A 10,449-nucleotide genomic window follows, 5' to 3' on the forward strand; every position below is an offset into this window, starting at 1 on the left:
AGGTGCATGAGGATAGTTTTGATCTTGTGTCAACCTCGTTAAAAAATGAAACAAGGAGTGACAAGGATAGTTTGTTCTTGTGCACTCCTTGTTAAAAAATGAAACGAGGTGCCTGAGGATAGTTTCTTGATCTTATGTCAACCTCATTAAAAAATGGCTCGAGCATTATGAGGATAGTTCTTTTACTGTGTCAACCTCACTAAAAAATGAAACAACTCCTCCCTTTCCAAATTGAGTCTTTGATTAAGATCTCATAAAATCAAAGTCGAGTCTTTCCAAGATCTTGAATGTGAACCTTCATTTCATCCACCTCGTTGAATGCAATGAAGCTTGGGGGGCATGTACCTCGATTTGTGTCATTATGCCTGGGGGCATGCGAACTTATAACAAACATAGTTTTTCATTTCAAGCTTGTATAAACATGAAACCGAATCCAAGAAGAGTTCTCTATGGTTCAAGCTTGTGTAAAAATGAACCCATACTTGATTTACATCTCGTGATTGCCTTTTATCTGCTAAATTCTGCTAGATGAGCCTTGGTTGTTTCATTCCATTGCTACCATCTCTTTGGTGGATCATATGCTTTCACTTGGTTGTTTTTCCTTTCCTGAGGAACCGCAGCGATGAGTGGTTTTATTAGCCAGCCTCTTGACCATTACATGTTTTGAGCAGCTCCACCATTGCTAGAACCAGTTGCTACCCTTTATACCACTCGTTCCTCCAGGACGAGTCTCCTTTAAGCTCTTTTCTGACTCGTAAAAGATGAAAATATTACCGAGTATTTTTCCCTTTTTGACTCGTTAAAGAGAATAAAAATGGAGGTATACTTTCAACTCTTTTCCGACCATTTAAAGACGAAAGGATTGTCGAGTTTTCCCTCTTGACTCGTTAAAAGAAATAAGAGGTGGTCCGCTTTCAGCTCTTTTTCGACCGTTTCAAGGTGAAAAGAATGCCGAGTATTTTTTCCTTTTTTGACTCGTTAAATGGACTTAAAAAGGCGGTCGCCTTTAAGCTCTTTTCCGACTATGTAAAAATGAAAAGATTGCCAGGCCTTTGTCATTTCAAGCTTGTTATCAGTTACGAAACAATGTGATTCCAACCGATTTTCTACTTTTTCAGGTTGAAGTCACTAATTATGAAAAGTACTCCTCAACCATGATGGTCAGGCGGTTCTTTTGAGTATCAATTTATACATTTTCGGGCTCGGGAGACACAAATCTATGAAAAAGGACCCCCCTGGAGTTTTCTTTTCCATGTCTTTTTCAAACTCTCTAAACATGAAAAAGACTCCGAGTTTTACCTATGTCAGACTCATTAAACTCTGACGTCATTGGAATCATCACCATGACGAGGCTCGAGCTTCTCCTTCCTAGGGCTCGTTAAATTATTACTAGGTTGGACTCAACAACAGGTTTATCATTGATTGTCTATGGCAGCTAGTCACTCTTGAACATCAACACTTTTGCTTCTTGTCGCGTTGGGACATCCATACATCATCATTTGGCCTTCCGTGGGTTTGGGTTGTCATTTAGCGTCATTCCATCTAATTCATGCCGTCTCTTTCGAGCCTCTGATCCCTTGGTGCCTTAATGCTGCCACCCACCTCTGGAGTCGTGTCACCGACATGTTCAAGAGTATAATCCTTCTGCAGTTTACACCCTTGTCTTCTCCTCTGATACTCTGTTTCGCCATCTACCACTTGTTCCTTATCTCGTGTCATTGATGGGGGAAACATTATGGCCCTCTTGCGACGGGTCGTCTCCTGTCGACATTAGCTCACTATCTAGGAGATTGATCTAGAGATCCCTTTTGGTACCTTAGAGCTTGCATGCCTCAATGGAAATTTCTTCGCACCTCACGGTCGAATTTCATCATTGGTCGTCGATTGGGTGATTCCATGGGTGTTCGACTTCAGCTCCTTTTTCGCACTTCGTGGATTGTGCTGGACAGTACCTTGAGAGCCATTGGCATTATTGGTGGTTTCTCTCGCGCTTGTTAACGGTTTTCATCACTGCTAGTAATCAAGCGATTTTCTATCATGCTAGACCTTAGCACATCTATTCACATGTTAGGATTTGTACTATGATCAGATGGGTTCAAGACCCCAAACTTAGATTACACAGGTTCGGGCTGCGTGGATTGGTTTATGATTACATGACTCATTGATGGATGGCTGTGACCATACCTGAGTCTTCATGGATGGCTGTGACCATACCTTTATCATCATCATTGTCTCATTAGCTGGATGGCTTTGTCCATGCCATAGACCTATTTCGTATGTATTTTGGATGGCTGTGCCCATGCCTAGAATACACGTAATTCATTATCAGAGATATCAGTTGTACTTGTGTGCAGATTCTTCCAGATGGTGTTCCAGTTCAGTCAGTTTCGTAAAGCATTTCACCCCTCCCTCTCTCTCGTGCTTCATACTTTAGGGGGCATCTATTACACAGTAATTTGTCATTGCCTTCATCCCAGTCTTCCTACTGTGTCATGAGTCCAAAATCATTCATGCTCATGCTCTCTGATGTTGCCAAATGACCCACTTTTCCAAAGGTTTCTGCCTCGTCGCGTTTTTTGGCCAAATAAACACGCTGAAGGGCGCTCCAAAACAGTCCATAAGTGCTACCATCACAGAAGTACACGTGATTCCCGCGATGGTCGAATTTCATGTGCCAACGCAACTGTCTCTTGTAGTTTCCCGCGATGACCTGAATATCTCCGTTATGAAATAGTGATGTCAGCGCGGCATACTAGTTATGTGCCCATGATGATCCAGATTGGGTGAATTTGTTCCAACAGTCAGCCTTCCAGATGACTCCAAACCTGGTTGTTGGCCTTGTTAATGTTGCCCTCCTTTCTCTGGCATGGCTGTTCCGTCATTTGTGCTACCTTCCTTGGATATAAGCTCATCCTCCCACCATTCATGGAGACTCCTTCTCCTATTTAAACTCTCACCATTACTATGTGCTGCTAGTTTGGAATTCTTAGTCTTTGGAGTGTTGCTGTTAGTACTTGTGAGCTTGTTAGATAGCTGGTGTGAGTGTGACAAGTGTGGGATTGTTGAGAGCTTGAGGAAGGTTGTGAAGTGCCTTTGATCTTGTGTAAAACTTGTTAGCGAGAGAGACTTGTGTATTGGGAGATCCACTTTCAAGAGTGAATGCTTGAGGAACATGCTGGCTGGATCCCTCTGAGAAGGCTTGTGATGTCAAGACCTTGGTTGTAAGCTTACTCTATTTCATGATTAATGCAATCAATGATGTTTTCCTATGTCTTATATGTAATGTATTAGATAGCTCATGACTTCTTGACTTTGTGGGTAAATAGATCATTGTTGTTCCGGTTACGTGCTTTGTTGTATTTCCTTTGCATTGTTTTAGGTTGATTACTCATCGAGAGAAGGAAACGGAAGCTGGAGCAACGCAATGGAACTCCATTGACCACCGGTTGAAGTAGGCCTCCAACTTGAACTATTTAAGGAAAGCTATTGTTGATTTGTCTTTGTTTGTGACTAGACCCACTCTAGGGCTAGAGGGGTTGCCTCTATCCACAGAGGGAACACTTTCCTGCATCACACTTCCCCATACTATATTATTAGTAAGGCTCATCATTATGCAACCATATACTAGAAGTTTCAAACTCCAACTCTTTGGCCAAGAAGTTAGCACAACATCACTTATTTAGCATATAATAAGAAAATGAAGTGATACTATAACATTTTTCTCAATCCATTATTTCTATCATAAGGTCCTCTCTTATGGTACCAACAATGACAATCTATTAAATATGCAGTAATACAATATCAGATAATACATGGCAAGGGATGAAAAAATTCTTTATCTGTGTCTTTTCCTTTTCCTACCAATAAGAGAACACAACGCCAATAATGAATAGCTAAAACAATGGAAGAATATGAGGTTATCCCCTTGGACACATTCCATCCCTTCATCAACACACCTTGACATCATTCATAAATAACCTCAAAATATGTAATATTAGTAGCCTACATCTTGCAACATGTATTAAATGATAGGCATCATAGAATTAGGTAATTCAATATGTTTCCACCAACATATAATAAACCATATGTGAATACATCATTTAATCACCGAAAAATTAAAATGATCTAGCAACACATCAAGAACCATCCAACTCATATCAAATCATAATTGTAAACATGCATAAGGGGTCATATGCATGGCTGTCATATTATCAAACTATCATTAGGGTTCCAAGACTAAAATAATCATACAAAACTGAACCAATGAAATAACACACATGTAAACCTTCTTTTGCATGTATCACTCCCCTTGAGCTCATGCACTTCTTTCCAAAAAGGAAGTTGATCTTGTGGACCTAATTGTCATGCTACTACCATGTTCTTGTCTTGAGGCTATGCACCTCTCATTCTCTTTTGTAGTCATTTTATAAATAGATTATAGTGGATTTTGTCTTCTCCTACTCTGAATATGAGGAGGAGGATATTTACTTCAATCTCTTATTTCTGCCCATATTTTTCTTTAGTACATATACCTTTTCTGCATTTCTAATCCCTTTTTCTATAACATTTCTAATGTCTTCTTCTATAATTTTTCATCCCTTATTGAGGTCAATATAACTACATTTCGTCTATCAATTATTTGAACACACTTAGGATGTTCTGATTTCAACCTTTCAACCAATAATAAATTAGCTGCTTCTGTATTTTTAACATCAAGATCGACTCTATCTTTTCCTAACACCTTCATTGGTGCATTGTTACCAAGAATAACGTCACCACCCTTGGTTTTCTTAAGGGGGATAATTTTTCTCTTATTTCTAGACATGTGATGAGAGCATACGCCATCTAATTACCAGTGATTTTCTTCTTCTAGTGTGCACAAAGTAAGACCACACTTCTCTTGCTACTATTTCCTTTTATTCCAAGTTTTCGAATGATGATTGATGATGGAGGTGTCTTCTTCTAGGTTTTTGTTAAATATTTCTTTTTCATTTACATGTCATGTTGTCTGAAATGTCTAAATTAATTCATTGGCTTGCTCCTACATTCTTTTGCCACATGTTCTAATTTATTTCATGTATAACACCTTATGTGTCTAGAGAAGGGGACAAAAGAGTCATATTACTCATGCTTCATGTTCCTTTTATTTTTATATGATCTAAAATATATAGCCTTATGACCAAATAATTTGAATATAAAAAAATAGCCTTGAAAGAAACTTGAATACCTAGGAACCAATGACATCCTTGATGAGATACTATTTTCTTGAGGTATGAACAATCTGCTTTTGTAATAGGCTACAATGTGTCCAAAGTTATGACAGATAAAACACTCAATATCATCAATCAAGGGATAAAATAAATTATTGATTCTTCTTTATATGTCTACATTTCTGCCATACTCATTCTTGGGAGTACATTATTTTCTTTGAAAATTAACTTTTCTTGGTTGTTGGCTCTATTGCCTTCTTGATCCTTTATCAGGATTTTCATAATTTGCTTTGTTGTCTTTGAAACTATCTGCACATCCTTGTGAGATGGATTTTCTCTTCGCGATTTCATGAAAACCAAGGCTTGATTTAATAGAGGGATACCTTTGACTACTAAGAATATTGTCCAATGTCTTGGTATTGTCTTGAAATAGCAATTGTTTTTCATTTTCTGCTAATTTACTTCTTCCTGAGATTACCTCTATTTCTAATTTCTCATAGCCATTCTTATTTTCTCTTAGTTGATTGCTTATTGCTTCTTAAATTTTTCTTACCTCTTCCAACTAGGTTCTTAACTTGATAATTTCCTCTTTAAGCCCATTTTCTTGGTCTTTAAATACTTCAATTAGCTCCTTATTTCATTCTGTTGGAAATAATACTGAGAGTGGGGGGGTGAATCAGTATTATCAAGTCAATTATTTTTCATTTCATAATCAGATTTGCATACACTACTTCAGTTAGTGGAATCAGCGTATATACGCAACTGCAGTTAAGGAAACTTGGGTATAACTTGCAGACTTATAATTTAATTTATTCTTCAAATGTTGATCATTAATCTATGTGTCAGAACCATATAAATAGTAACCAGGAACAGTAAAACATAATAGACAGTCACACAAAATAACACAAGATATAAGGTGGAAATCTAATGTGGGTGAAAACCACCTGCTACAATTTGTCTCTATCTTCTTTCAATTAGAAACTTCTTTTTACAATGGATATGTACTGGTGCAGTCTTATACCAATACATAGGCTTCTACCTACAGAAAGCTACAACCTTATCTTGTTTTACAGCTTCTCCTGGAAGGGAGCTACAACCCCCTTATCTCTTGTACTAGCTGATGTACTAGTACGTAGGTGCTGACCTACAGAAGGCTACAACCTTCTCTTTTCTTCCAGGGATCACGTTTCATAAATTTTCAGACTGGATCCATCAATGAAAATAATCAAACATCAAATACATCTGCATCAACCAATCTCCTTTTCTTCAAACAAAACTGAATCAAACAATTACTTCTCTGAATGTTGTAACCAGAATACAATTACAGTAACCAGAAGCCAATCCTGAACCCAGAACACTGCAACAATAAACAGAAGTAGCTAAAACATATTTCATGAGATGTACACTACTTAAATATGTAGAACCTACGTGCATACGCTGTTGTATTAAGGCCAACCTTTGTATACGCGATTTTAAATTACCGAACCAGTGTGTATACGTGCCTTTGCTTCGCTGAACCTGTATACAGATCTATAAAAGATAATCTTACCCTTTTCACTTATTCGGACATGAATTATACCCAGATTATCAGATTTATAGATCAAGTCATGCATCAAATATAACAGATCAAATCACACAAAGATACTTCTCTTCAAGCCTTAAGATCTTGACCCATCAATAGAACTTATCCTTCTTCTTGCGCTTAGGTTCCTCCTTGATTCAGATCCAACTATACACCATAATCCTGTGACTAGTATTCCAGATCTTGCTCTTCATAAGATATTCAATGCTTGAGTGAATACCTTTGCCAAATGATCTCCTTCCCTTTTTATAGTCTTAGGCCTTACTCAAATCATGGTCCAAAACCATAGAGAATCAATACCATGGACCCAATACCTAAGTTCAACACATCGGACGAGATACCATGGTCCAAAACCATAGGTCCAAATGCCAAGGACTAAATACCATGGACAAAAAATAAGTTTTCCCACATGTACGCGCTTTTCCTTGCATGAAAGTACGTGCATACATATACGCGCCTTACGATCATCGAACCCGTGTGTATACGCGACTTGGTTAAGGGGAACCTGCGCATATCTCTTTTTCTTCATTCTGAGAGCCTGAACTGTGATCTGTCATTTGAGTGAGTTGCCATCAAGGAAAACACCTCTGTCATAGTGCCAAACCTGTGTCATAATGCCAACACATTCATTTGACTTTTTTAGATCAAACTTTAGAGAGATGATCTCAACTTCAAGTCCTTCACAATATATTTTCATTTCGTTAAGTTGTTTACTTACTGTTGTAGTGTTTGCTCATTCATCAATGTCCCTGTTCTCATACACCTATAGCTTGACCTGAAGACTGTCAATCCTTTTCAATGCAAAAAAAATATTTCTTTTAAGTTTGAATTCATTTTCTAACCTTTATTCTTTTGAATCTGTAACTCCATTTGATATTATGGAATTTATCTCATGGACATGCTCATCTTCTAGTAGGACACAATTTTCTTCTTCATATACATTAAATGTTTTGAAAGAAATATTACCTATTGGTTTACCTAATGAATAAAATTCTTCCTTAACTATATTTATTTCACCTTCGTGGATTGCCTATAGATTATCCCATACATCCTTTATAAATTCATAGTGCATAACTTTCTCAAGTTTTGAATTAGGTATGGCACAATAGATCACATTTAATACATGGTCATTCTTTTGCAGTTCTTGACTAGATGGGGAATTTTAGTATAACCATTACATACTAAATTCTAAACATCATATTTTAGGGATATTTACCTAGAGTTCATCCTTTATTTCCAATCCTGATAATTTGCATCATTGAGCAGGATCATACTTTGATTATCAGTAGTTCCTGACATCACTTGTTCCATTACTGATTGTGCCTGATTGACAATTTCAAATACTACCACTACATGTGATACACTACTTTCATTATCATAATATTCCTGAATTGAATCCTTCCTTTGAGATGTATTCTTCTTGTTCTTCCTTGCCATAATCCCTTAGATCTACTTCCAAATGTTAAATTGATTCCTAAAGGACTTGACTCTTATTCCAATTTTTAGAAATAATAAAAGGGGGGAGGTGACTCAATATTTCGTGATAATTCAACTTTTTCTTAGTTTTCAAAATTATTTATAATTTTAATAGAATGACAACAAATCTATATGTGACAACATAACAAGTCAACATCATCATAATCACATATAAACAATAAATATCAGGTGCAAAGCCCAATTGGGAAAAACCATTGTTGTTCTTGTCTTTCACTTCTTTTACTAATATTCCGAAATATTATCTTTTATGTCTTGCACTAGCACATGCTTCTATCAATGCATAATATCCTACCTCTTGGAGGCTACCACCTCTTATTATTTCTCCAATTACTACTGAAGGGAAGCTACTACTCCTTGAGAAATTTCTTTGGAAGGAAGCTACCACTCCCTCACTAAAGGCTCGAACCCTCAGACTTCTTGTGGACCTTGTTTCAGAATATTTCACACTAGATCCACTTGCAACAAAAATAAAATATTATAGGTCACATTTCTTCCAATTTTCAATCTAGACCCACATATAAATTTATTTTCAATCAGTGCTCCATAACTGAATGCACATCTGACTTTGGAAAAACATTCTCATTACAATATAAATTCCCATGAACCATCAAAAACAATATTCTTACTTAGCTAGGACATCAATTCCAAACCCTATTAATACATTTCCTAAATTTTGAAAATTAAAAAGATTTATACATACATGAATCATCTCATCAATACTCTAGCATAATCAACCTTATATCACTCTATTTAATGCTTAAACTCAACCATTACATTATCTCATACTACATCAAGCTTATAGACATTTTTGTAAGCTTCCAAGTCATACCAGCAATGTATCATAGATAACATCATCAATTTAACCAAGGGAACAAACTAAGAATCCCTCTCAACAACAAATATATAGCATTTATAAGGTTCTAACATCAATATCTCAGAATAAATCAACCAATACTTAATCAAACTTTTAGAGAAACCATTAAATATCAACACATTGAAAACTCCTAAGCATAATACACCTTTCACAATTTAGGAAGATATGACTCTAGTGAAGGATTTTCTCACAACCACAACTTGTTTCTTTAGTCACCCAACTTATGTCACTTTTTCTTTGTTCAAATATCACTACAACAAAAAATTGAGGATTATAGGTTTGTCAATGCATATGTGAAGACAATCCCTACACTCTATCATAAGCCATACATAGACATGAAGATCAATTCCCACACTCTATCATAATCCATACATAAACATGAAAATATATCACTGAACCTCAAGCATGACTATGCTTGGTATATATATTTAATTATGAATATAAGCTCTCTACAAGTTAAGGAAAAACAACAACATTAATCCCATAAAGTTCGTAAGAAAATTTTATCATAGAAAAACCTTTGCCTTTGGTGAGCAAGGAACTTATATCTGCACTGCACATTGACAGATAACAACCTCCGCAACATACATACCTTTCCATACCTATGAAAAATTGAGTTACCAAGCATACAAGGTCAACAACATGAAGATCAATCAGGAAATCCATCCAAAATCCTCAATACACAAGACTCTTCCATAAATCTTTGTAGATTGATCTCAGATTGATGCTTCAACTCTAATAGATCTATGACAACTATATGGTGAGTATAAAATAATCATTCATCAAGATCTATTTCTGCAACAAAAAAAATCCTTTGAATCTCTGACAGGTATACAATTTCATAAACTATGTGCATATCTTAATCTCTGTGTATACAAGCAAATATATCATTACAAATTTAGTCATATCTCAAGGGTTTTGGTGCTGGAATAGGTCTGATGTTTTTACTCCTACAGTCACAATGGATATTATATGGTGTGCACAAGAATTTTTGAGAGATAATACTATGTATTATGTAAATACTTCCAAACAATTTCATCAAACATACAAAGGGAGATCAATGTATTTTAAACATGTAGATAACTCAACAAATGCTTTCTAATCTCTACAAGTACCTCTATCATTCTATTTCAAAACCTTGTACCAATTTAGTGCATTTCCTAGTGTAATCCAAGCACATGTTATCTTGTAAGCCATACAAATCCTGGACCATAGATTAGTGCATATTTTGAACACAAACTTAGGAAATAAATTACTAGTAGGTTCATTCAATGGAAGACTTAAAT

The sequence above is a fragment of the Pinus tabuliformis genome, chromosome X (genome assembly GCF_031772625.1).
Source record: "Pinus tabuliformis cultivar Carrire ecotype Pingquan chromosome X, CPIR1, whole genome shotgun sequence".
Taxonomy (NCBI): domain Eukaryota; kingdom Viridiplantae; phylum Streptophyta; class Pinopsida; order Pinales; family Pinaceae; genus Pinus; species Pinus tabuliformis.